Consider the following 12,786-nt stretch of genomic DNA (forward strand, 5'->3'; position numbering starts at 1 on the left):
GTTTTAGTTATAAGTTGGCACAGTGGATAGGCCTTGAAAAACTGAACACAGATCAATGGAGAAAACAGGAAGAAGTTGTATGGAACTATGAAAAAACAAGCAAAATATACAAACTGAGTAGCCAATGCCTTTCTGGGTACAGAAAATGTTCGACTGCTGCCCTGGCCAGCATCAAGGATATCACGAGTTCAGGAGCGCCGGGGTCCCATGGTTAGCGTGAGCAGATACGGAGCCAGAGGTCCTTGTTTCAGGTCTTCCCTCGAGTGAAAAGTTTAATTTAAAATTTTCAGACAATTATCAAAGTTCAGGCACTCACACATAATCAACTTCGCTCTCCAAAATTCCAGGACATTTTCAGATTTGCTTGGACATATGCAGGATTTGACGGTCTACACAGGGAAAAACTTGAAAACGTTAAAAACATATGTTATGACAGAGCACAGGGAAAACTGTGCGACTGTGCAGTTTATGTGACAAACTCTTATGTTTTCATCACTTTTTGGGGAGTGATTATCACATCCACAAGAAAACCTAAATCGGGCAAGGTAGAAGGATCTTTTTACCCATTCGCCAAGTGTACAAGTTAGGTGGGTCGGCAACATATTCCTGTCATGTGACGCACATGCCGTCACCAGTGTCGTATAGAATATATCAGGCGTGTTTTCCTGTGGAGGAATTGGTTGACCTATGACCTTGTGACCAAATGTTTTCGGTTCCCATTGGAGAGGCACGTCCTTTCGTCTACTAATCGCACGGTTTTGCGGTGCGATCAAAAAACACAGACACTAAACTTATTACAGTAACAGAGACGTCAATGAACGAACGGAAAAACCATAACTTCGCGATACTAAAGAATGTAAACTTTTCACTCGAGAGAAGACTTGAATCACGAACCTCTCGTTCCACAGCTGCTCACGCTAACCACGGGACCACGGTGCTCCTGAGCTCATATTATCCTTGGTGTTGCCTATCTTGCGCATGGACTACCCAGTTTGTATATTTTGTTTATTTTTTCATAGTTCCACACAACTTCTTCCTGTTTTCTCGATTGATCTGTGTTCAGTTTTTCAAGGCCTATCCACTGTGCCAACTTATAACTAAATCTGATGGGGGTGCGATGGGGAGGTTCCCTTGTAAGTACCAAAACAATAACAGTACGTAACTGAAAACATTACTGTGAGGTTGTAGACGGTAATTTCGTAGGTTCACGGTCTTAAAGGAAATTGTTCAGTTGCGTGAGTAGAAGCTGGAGCAAAAGCTCATTACTTGCAACTTCAACTCATACCATCTACAACCTGGCTTGCTCACGGTGACTTTTTCAACTACGTAGTGTTATTGTTTTGGTATTTACGAATGCATGTTGTTGCATGACTACAACCAATGATACTTTCCAATGCTTATTCACCGTCTTTCCATATCATCATCGATCTGAAGATTGCGGGAGATAGCAACGGAAACTAGTTATCGAACTTTAATTGTAGTAGGAAAATTGTGTTTTAGGCATTAAAAGATATTACTTTTAATTTTTTTTTATTTAATAAAGCGCATTAAGACAGCCGTCCCTCCCTGTTGATCATGTCAGACTTCACTGAGACAGTGTATATATGTTTCAACAGACGGATAAAAATAACCATTGGTCCTCTTCTTTCTTTTAGTGTTCAACCCTGAGGTTGGTTTGCAGCAGAGCGCCATTCCTCTCTTCTGTCTGCCTTCCTCTTCATTTCCACGTATGTCTTACTTCATTCATGATCCGTTGCATGTATGACGTCCTTGGTCGCCCCCGCCGATTCCTTATCTCAGTAGCTCCTTCTGCTAATGTTCCAATGATGTTGTGTCGTAGGATGTGCCCTACAAGTTTGTCTCTTCTTGTTTGGATGTGCCTCCGCAGCGATCTGGTTTCCTGTACGCTTCTAAGCACTTCTTCATTTGTTACTTTGTCTCTCGAGCTGATCTTCATCATCCTTCTATAGCACCACATCTCCAGGGCTTCTAGCAGTCTTCTCTCTTCTCTTCCAACTGTCCAAGTTTCACATCCGTATAGGGGCACATTCCAAGCGAAACCTTTCATGATACGTTTCCTTATTTTCAGACTGATGTTATTGCTGGTGTGTAAGTTCCTTGGTAGTACTATTTTTTGTATGTAACATAAAAAACTGCATAGTTCTGCAAGTAAAAGTGGTATTAGGTCGGAATCAACGGTGCCTAAGTAAAAATAACTCAAAAACGTGCAAGCAGACGGTGTTTCCTAACACGAGCCGTAAACCAGGCATGAAATACTGCTACTGATGTTTTATTTCAATATAATGAAATGAGTTTACCTTCCACCATTACTAGTCACTTCCTTTTCTGTTCCACTCACAGCAGAGTGAGGGAAAAACGACTGTCTATATACCTCGGTACGAGCCCTAATTTTTCTTGCCTCGCCTTCGTAATCCGTACTTGAAATGTACGTTTGCGGCAGTAGAATCGTTCTGCAAACGGATTCCAATGCCGATTCTTTAAATTTTCTCAATAGTTTTCGTCGAAAAGAACATCGTCTTCCCTCCAGTGATTCCCAATGGGGCCAAAAAAACATCTCCGTAATACTCGCTTGTTGACTTAACATACCGGTAGCAAATCTAACAGCCCGCCTCTGACTTGCTTCGATGCCTTCCTTTAATCCGACCTGGTGGGGATCCCAATTACTCGAGTAGTACTCGTGAATGGGTAGCTCTAGTTTTCTGTACGCTGTGTCCTTTACAAAAGAACCACACTCCCCTAAAATTCCCCCAATAAACCGAAGAAGACCATTCGCCTTCCCTATTACTGTCCATACGTTCTCGTTCCATTTCATATCGCTTGGCAACGTTACTCCTAGATATTTAATGAAAGTGGCTATGTCAAACAGCACACTTCTAATACTATATTCCAACATTACGACATAGTTTTTCCTAATCATCTGTATTAAATTACATTTTTCTACATTTAGAGCAACAAAAGATTTTTTTAAAGTCCCTTGTATCCTCCTCGACAGGCGCTCAACCACACGACACCTTCCCGTACAGTACAGAGTCATCAATAAATAGCCACAGATTGCTGCTCACCCTTTCCGTGAGATCACTTATGCATATAAAGGATAAGAGCGGTCCTATCACACTTTCATGGGACACGGCTAGCGGTGTTCTTGACTCTGATGAATACTTGTCGTAGATGTAGATGTAGGACATCGTACTGGGCTCTGTTACTTAAGAGATCTTCAAGCCGGCATCTGGGAACCTATTCCTTATTCTCGACCTTTCGTTAACAGGCTGCAATGGGGCAGCGTGTCAGCCTCTTTCCGGAATTCGAGGAATATGGAATTTGCCTGGAGCCATTCATCCATGGTTCTTGGGATACGATGTAAAAATCCGTGTTGGTTTGAGGTCAGAATCTCTTTCGTCTCACAGAAATTTATGATATTCGAACTCAGAATATCTTCAAGAAATATGTAGCAAACCGATGTTAAGGATATTGGTCTGTAATTTTGCGTTTCTGATCTTTTACCTTCTTATATTCTGCGTCTATTTTCATTATTAGCTGCGCCTCCACATCGTTTGCGAAACTTTCATTTTGGCGGAGGACTTGTTGCGGACACCACTCTTCCACCGATATTGTCATATATTCTGTACTAAACTTCGATGCTGAATCTTACAGTACATTCACTTCATGGACGATCTGAGGTCTGCAAATATTGAGGCACTTTTATCGACTTTCATCTGGAAGAGCAATTACATAAATCAACATCGTAAACCTTACTATGTCCGCCCTGTAGCCGAGTTGTCAGAGCGACGACCCTAATGTGGAGGACGCTGGTTTGTTTCCCGGTACTGCCAGAGATTTTTCCATAGCGGGAGTACTGGATCAGGGTGCACTCAGCCTCGTGATATTAAATGAGGAGCTAACTGATTGAAAGGTAGCGGCTCCAAGGTCGAAACGTCGACAACGACCGGGAGTGCGGTGAGCTGAAGCCATGCCCCTCCATGCCGCATCCAATGATGAACGACTCAGGATGATACTGCGGTCGGTAGCCTATCGCATGATCTTTAGGGCCTGATTATGGGATTTCCATGTTTTAATATCATTCTAGGATAGCAGGTATTTATAAGGAAGTAAGATTACAAAAAAAGAAAGAACTTTCAGTAAAATCAATTACGACAGCGAGAGTGGCAAGATGGCCACAGCATTTCGCAGAGCGCACGTTTTACACAAGACAAAAGTAATTTCTATAAAAACTTATCTCAGGCACCATCAGTCCGAATGTCTACATGCAAGTGACTGCCTTCAAGTCTCAGAAATGGGTGGACTAAGAGAATCCGAGAAGTCTGAAAGGAAGAAATTTCGCATAATAATTAAGCTATAATAACGGATGGAGAGTACAGAGAGAGGAAGAAAAGAACTATACAAGGATGACATACGAGGTCAATAAGGAAACGACGACTAAATTCTACGGACATCTGTTCAGCACGGATACAAGCTGACTAATGAAACGGATTTTTAATACACTTAATAGGAGGCCAAAGGTTTCTGATAAATGGTTCAGTGTGGTAACAACTGCGCCACCTAGCTTGGTACGATTTCCATGATGAGCAAAAGAAGAAGACCGGCTGGAAGGGAAAAATAAGACCGGTGGAGTGCCAAAAAGCATTCAGAAATGCTTTTTAGTTACTTGACGTGGTCTTTAATGGCCCTAAACGAAAATAAAATCTGTCAATAAGTTATGAGGTCTTCAAGGCTCTCGACAAAAATTACATTGCGGCAATAAGAACAGGATAACACAGATATTCCTGAAATACATGGTACGTCAGAACAAGACTGTTTAGTGTGTAAGCAGTAGTCCGTATGAGTTCTTGGTATCTCTCTCTCTCTGTCTCTCTCTCTCTCTCTCTCTATCTACCTCTCTCTCTCTCCTATTTTTTTTTTCATTGTACGTAGGATTTGAGTCACAGGGATGCAGGATGCTACAATGAAATATTTAGACGACCTTCCGCTTAGCTGCAACCTTGACATTTAAGGACAATAGCATATTCAGGGCCATATCTGGAGTTGGATGAATGTCATTAATAGATTCATTTCGAGGCTGGATATATATTTCAGGAGGAGAAAAGGATCCAACGGCAGTACAGGAAAGGTCTACATCAAGTTCCTCTAACTGTGACATTATTTTGTCATAAGGAACAGGAACCGTACAACGAGTACAGCACCTGACCTGCCTAAAGATCTCGCAGCTACGCCTGAGCCGTACACACGCAGGGTGTCCCATAAAAATACCGACGACGCTTATATGTTGTGCGAGAAGGGAAACAGCTCGGTTTTCAAGAAGGAACACGTAACCGGAAAAGCACGCTTGGGCGCTGGAGACCGTCGAAATCTTCAGATGGATATGTATTCCACATTACGTTAATTAACCCAACATGAGTAGCACATCGCGCTGTCTTTGCGAACGGGCTTCGAACTGCGTACCGCCTACGCCAATGCTGAGCCTACATCGGCGGTGCTGAGCCTCACGCAGATGAGCCTATATGTGCGGTTGTCTGGTTAAAATGGCTCTGAGCACTATGGGACTTAACATCTATGGTCATTTGTCCCCTAAAACTTAGAACTACTTAAACCTAACTAACCTAAGGACATCACTTCCTTAGGTTAGTTAGGTTTAAGGCAGAGAAAATCGTGCTAGCTATGGAATTTGTCGACCCCTAGCAATCCATCGACTGGGACATGATATGATGGGGTCCGCACATCGATATCAAGCTGTGCTGGAGCTCTGTTGTGTTGTAACCAAATGTCCATCCGAACATTTAGTGGTACTACATCCTATAGGATAGGCAACACATCTCTAAGAAATGTGACGTAGATCGGCCCTGTTAATCTGTTTGGCAGTAGATATGGACCATTAATACGGTCACCAATTATTCATGCCTAGATGTTAATACCGACCCTGTGTCGGTGATTTTGAATCATCTCCGCACCAGGATTTCCGTTCGCCCAAACATATGTGTTGCGCAAGTTTAATATGCATTCTCTATTAAACGTACATTCATCCGTGAATAGCACCAAGCTCGGCAGTTGTGGCTGGAGTATGCATATTTGTAAATATCACTGCGCAAATTATACCCGCCGTGAGTAGATCTCCTCCCATAATGCCTGGACTTTCAGCAGATGGTATGGATGGAGCTGGTGTTCATGGTCCACACGCGCAACGGCGCGTTGCCCTTGTGTAGAGTCTTTGCCATCTGGCGAGTGCTGGTGGTTGGGTCCTTTTCGAACATTGCCATTACGCCCTCCTACAACATTAGTGTTCGATCCCAGAGTGGGCGACACGTTTCAGCGTCTACCAGAAAACAAATAGTAGACAAGGGATAGTCATCACAAGAATCAAGCACGAAGTGCTATTACTTTCCTGTGCAATGGACACACCTCAGGCGGAAAATACCTCCGGCTGCTCTCAGGCGTCTCCCGACGGCCATGAACGTGAACTTGTGCGAGACACGTCTGTTTGGAAAAGGTTCAGCATACAGTCTTGCAGCAGCTCTCCCACTGCAATTGACCTCGCGGTATGCAAGCACCATGACTGTCATTCCCGCATCTGTGAAGTGGTACATGTCGCACTGCTGTTAACCACGTTCCTACATTGGCAGGCCACATAAGGCCCTCAGTAGGATAAGCACAAGTGCTGAGTGGACGGATGTAGTACACGTGCAGCAATGTTATTAAGCTCAGAGCCGTCCATCCGGAGTACATGTATGGCTAAAGGGTTGCATACCTTCCGCATTCAAACACCACAACAGTTCATTTCAGATTTCCACGCTCTCCAGCGTCCAAGCCGTGCATTTCTGGAAACGAGTTCATTCTTGAAAACCGATCAGTTTGCCTGCCCTCACATCATACTAATTGTTGTCGGTGTTTTTCTAGAACGCTTAGTATACAGTGTTGCTAGTGTCAGCCTCGAGGCTTTTCTGTGTATTTTGACCGAGCCAACACGTGGAATTCTCTTATTGTGAGGATTAACGGTGAATGGATCAAGGACCAGTGGAGTAGTTCCCCTTCACAGATAGGTTGTGGTTTGGCCTTGAGTGTGATTTTCGCAGTCTTTTTATCTCATACGCTGCTGGGGTACGTAGCAATCTACTTCTACATCTACGTGATTACTCTGCTATTCACAATAAAGTGCCTGGAACAGGGTTGAATGAACCACCTTCTAGTAGACCTCTTGCACTTTCGAGGTGTTCTGCCAATGAATCGCAGTCTTTGACTTCCTCAATCCACAACATTATCTATGTGATCGTTCCAATTTAGGTAATTTGTGATTGTAATCCCTAAGTATTTAGTTGAATTTACAGTCTTCAGGTTTGCGTGACGTATTGCATAATCGAAATTTAGCGGATATATTTTAGTACTCATGTGAATAACTTCACGCTTTTCTTTATTCAGGGTCAATTGTCACTTGTCGCACCATACAGATTTCTTATCTAAATCATTTTGCAATTCTTTTCGGTCATATGATAACTTTGCAAGACTGTAAATGGCAGCATCATCTGCAAACAATCTGAGACAGCTATCCAGATTGTCTCCTATGTTGTTAATATAGATCAGCAACAATAGAGTGCCTATAACGCTTCCTTGGGGAACGCCGGATTCTACTTTTGTTTTACTCGATGCCTATCCGTCTATTACTACGAATTGTGACCTTTCTGACAGGAAACCGAGGCGACATTCCATATACACGCAGTTTGCTTAGAAGACGCTTGTGAGGAACGGTGTCGAAAGCCTTCTGGAAATCTAAAAATATAGAGTCAATTTAAGATCCCCTGTCGATAGTACTCATTAATTAATGAGTATAAAGAGCTACTTGTGTTTCACAAGAACGGTATTTTCTGAATCCCTGCTAACTATGTGTCAAAAAAACGTTTTCTTCGAGGTAATTCATAATGTGCGAACACGGTATATGTCCCAAAACCCTACTGCAAATCTACGTTAGTGATACGGTTCTGTAATTCAGCGGATTACTCTTATTTCCCTTTTTGGGTATTGGTCTGACTTGAGCAATTTTCTAGTCTGTAGGTACGGATCCTTCTGTGAGCGAGAGGCTGTATATAACTGGTAAATATGGGGCTATTGTATTAGCATACTCGGAAGGAAACCTGACTGGTATACAATGTGGACCGGAGGCCTTGCCTTTATTAAGTGATTTAAACTGTTTTGCTACACCGAGGATATCTACTTCTATGTTTCTCATCTTGGCAGAAGTTCTTGATTGGAATTCAAGAATGTTTACTTCGTCTTCTTTGGTGAAGGAGTTCCGGAAACCTTTGTTTAATGCCTCTGCTTTAGTGACACTGTCATCAGTGACTTCATCTGGTTATATTGAGGGAACGGATCATCTCAGGCACCAGATGTTTGGATAACGTAAGTTGCTGTATGAGTTACGTAGTGGTACTGTTTTTGCTGCTGACTACAGGCCTGAATGCCTTTATTGGGAGTGCGTATGGACCTCGGTTCTGTCGTGAAGATGGTAGCGCCCGACAACAAGGGTGGAGTAGTATCTGTAACACGGACCATTTCTGACCTCTAAGTGATCCCTATTTTGCAATGGCAGGTGTAACCGCATGTCATTTAAGATGCTCTAATCCACTGTACGGCGAGTCGTTTTGCATCTTAGGGTATATTGCCATCTGAGGCTACTATCCAGTTAGTCATCTACCAGTATAATGTGGCAGTAGATGACAGCAAAACGAAATCTGAAGCTTTAAATTTTCCGTCAAAAAAATGATTTAAGCAGGATACCGTCGTTTCACCATCGCACAGATTCTCGTATGTAGGACGCAGAAGCAACCATCACATGAGTTAGGATGCTGCTGAAAGAGTTGAAAACAAATGAGTCAATAGGTCTGGAAGGCACCCTATTCGATTTTACGGAGAGTACTCTATGGCGTTGGCCCCTTACTTAGCTAGCATTTACCGCGAATCTCTCACCCAGGGCTTATTCTCAAGCGACGGGAATAAAGCGCAGTTGACTTATGCATATAAGAAAAGTAAAAGAACAGACTCGCAAAGTTACAGAACATATCCTTAACTTCGGCATGCTGCAGAATTTTTGAACATATTTTAACTTCGAGTTTACACGTCCTGATAGCCTTTCATGTTATGGCGCCGCTTCCGGGACATTTAAGTGCACCTGACCCAAATCTGATCCTGTTTTTAAGCCGTTCCCACATCCTATTAGGTGAACACCGGGTTGGTAGCCAGGTTCCGTCACACTATTCGCAAACATTTCGAAAACTCTCGCTCGCTTTCACTTGAATCAAACTATAACAGGTAGTTGGGGAAAACACATTCCATCCTTCTGTCAGGAGGGGAGGGGGGTTACCGAGTGGCAACCATCGCCCGTGCAGAACTCAGCTTGCCTTTTCCTCGCACGATATCCTACGAATCATGGATGAAGGGCAACAGGCAAGTTCCATATTCCTAAATTTCCGGAAAGCATTTGACTCGGCTCCCGAATGCAGATTGATAGCGAAGGTCGTAGCATAATGAACAGGCTCCCAGGTTTCTGAGCTGCTCGACGACTTCTTAAATAATAGAACCCAGTACGTTGTTCCCGACGGTGGGTGTTCATTAGAGACAAGGGTATCGACAATAGTGCCGCGGGGAGTGTAATAGAGCCCTCTTGTTCTCTGTATACGTAAATTATCTGACAGATAAGGTGATCAGCAATCTGCCACCGTTTGCTGATGACGCTGTGGTATACGCGAAAGTATCGTCGTTGAGTGACTACAGAAGGATACATGATGACGTAGAGAGAATTTCTACATAGTTTTAACAACAGAAGCTTGTTGTAAACGTAGAAACGAAATGTTAATGCAGATGAGTACGAAAGACTCGCCCTATCAAAGGCGTGGTGGAAGTTCACTTGTACCATGGTGGCCCGAAAGCGGCAGGTCACTGCTAAGACGATAACACCGCTGTAGTCACTGAGCGCAGTTTGTATGTTATTGTCCCCGCCAAGACATGTCTGATTCAGAGTAGAGGTATAACGTTAAGCAAAGCGAGCTTGAAACCTTCTGCGTCGAGCTGAACGAAAGTTTTAAAACAACAATTAAGTATGGTCAACGGCTGGTAATGCTCAACCGCCCGTCCCCCAGATAGGTTTGGGTCCAGAACAATCAGTCCTTCCAAAAAGGTAGGAGGTAGCGGAACGTCAGGAGGCATAGGCATCAGTTCATTGTACATAGCAATCCAGCGAGGGGCCATGATGCGGAGTGCGCGATTAAATTCCAGATGGAAACCATCTCGGACCGGCAACTTGCTCAGAGCTCCCTTTCAGAGGAAGTCGTCGAAAATCATCTGTAACTGTAGCCGTCAAGAACACAAGGCAAAAAAAGGAGGACTTCATCTATGGGCGTAGCATATCGTGTATAACTTGATAGTGGTCCACAAAATCGCTCGCAGTATCTTCCTCGGACGACAGGCGGCGATCATTCGGGGTGTCAAGGCATGCACCAATCCTTTCAACTTCATATAGCAATGTGGTGTATTGACGGGGGCTCCCCACGAACGCGATCGTGACGTCTCGCACGTATCATTGCTCCTTCAAGGTGGCGACATGTAAGCGAGATAATCTGCGTCTTTACCCTCTGAATGTCAACCAGTCGATGAAGGGACGGTGTTTGTATAGAGAGCTCCTGGAGCAGCGTGAAATAAAATTCGAAAGTATTTAGATAGCTCGTGAAGACGGTTTAAGTACATTAGTGGACCACGGTATTATTTCACCTGAGAGTGTGGCCCCTTTGGTCGGCTAAGCGTGCGTGTACTTGTTTACAGAGAGGTCCTGGCCGCTACATTACAGAAGGCAGAATTACTGCGTCAGCTATAGAAGCACGCTTTTCATCCGACACAAATTCCCGTCTTGTTGCACACTTATCTACTTAGCGCCTCCTGTCCACCTTACTCATTGCTGGCCGCATCTCACTAGGTTCCCGCAAAAAGAGTTCAGGTGACAGAGTACAGCCACAGCGAAATGATCTTAATGGCTGTCAGTCGTATATTTTTATATACAGAGTTATTCTAAATGATGGATCCATTTTCAAAAACTCTTATGCATCAAAGAACAAATCCAAAATGAACAAGCTTTATACCAACGAAAAGAGGGAGTTTGAATGTTTTTGGCGGGCTGCGGCGGGTGGGCGGTGATGTTTTCAGAAGTGGCCGGTAGAGTTCGCGCGGCATTAGGGCCGTTATTCCGTTTCACTCTCAATTGTGAGTGATATGTCGACTGTGGAGCACATGTTTTCTGCATTCTTGAGTTCGCGAGAAGTGAGTCGCAAATTGCAGTGCAGCAGGCATTTCGTACCAAATTCGGTATTCAACCATCAAGTCGCAAAAGCTTTAGCCGTTGGTTTAAACAATTTAAACAGACTGGGTTTGTGTGCAAAGGAAAGAGCACAGGCTGACCACGTGTATCAGAAGATGGTGTTCGACTGATTCAAGAAAGTTTTGTGCGCAGTCGCAGTAAGTCTACCAATATAGCCAGTCGATAACTTTGAATACCCCAACCAAGTGTATGGAAAGTTCTGACACGGCGTTTGCTGTACAAGCCCTACCGATTACAATTTTTCCAGGCTCTCAACCCCAATGACAAAGAGATGCACCTTGCATTTTGTGCTTATGTGCTACCAAAGATGGAGAGTGATGCATTTCTACAGCGCGTAATTTTTAGCGATGAAGCGACGTACATCCTTAGTGGAAAAGTCAACAAACACAGTGTTATCATATGAGGTTGTAAAATCCACATTAAGCATTGCAACATGAAACAGACTCACCGCAGGTCTGTGCCATATCCCGTACTAAGGTTTATGGACCATTTTTCCTTGTGGAAAGCACTGTAACGGGAATCACGTACCTGGACATGTTGGAATAATGGCTGTTCCCTCAAGTTACGGAACATTCCGAGGACTTCATTTTCCTACAGGATGGAGCTCCGCCCCATTGGCACCGTCACGTATGAGGCTTTTTAAATGACTCCCTTCCTCAGCCCTGGATAGGTCGCAGGGGACTTGAGGTTCTGGCTCTACACTTCTGGCCACCGAGATCTTCTGATTTCACACCTTGTGACTATTTCATATGGGGTTATGTGAAGGAAGCTGTTTACGTCCCGCCTTTACCAATCACTCTGAACCATCTGCAGAACAGGATCACTGTTGCCATGCACTCAGTAACAGCAGATACACTTTCGCCTGTGTGGGACGAGTTTGGCTACCGCGTCAATGTATGCCTTGCAGCCAGTGGTGGCCACATTGAACACTTATCACAGTTGTAATTATTAAATAATTATTAAAAACTAATTAATTACAAATTACAACAAATTATTTAATTTATTAAATTGACATTAAACATTGTGAAAAAAGAACTTTGAAACTTCTTCTTTTCATTGGTATGAAGCTTGTTTATTTTGGTTTTGTGCTTGAATAAATACGAAGTTTCGAAAACGGGTCCCTCATTTAGAATAATCCTGTATTTATGGGGGTCTGTGCTTTCAGAAATGTCCTAAAGAACAGACAATTTTGATCCAGCAACCATACATATACATGATAAACATCTTTTTGAAGTGTCTGAAAAAACATGTTAGGTGGGATGCTTGTGTTTGTAGTGTTCATATGTCTGAGGTGCAATATGAAAGTCACCATGATCGGAAAACTGAGTGAAGCTACGTATCTGATCGTGTGAATTTATATATAAAGATAATGAAACATGTCACGTAATGGATAACGTCTT

The sequence above is a fragment of the Schistocerca gregaria genome, chromosome X (assembly GCF_023897955.1).
Source record: "Schistocerca gregaria isolate iqSchGreg1 chromosome X, iqSchGreg1.2, whole genome shotgun sequence".
NCBI lineage: Eukaryota > Metazoa > Arthropoda > Insecta > Orthoptera > Acrididae > Schistocerca > Schistocerca gregaria.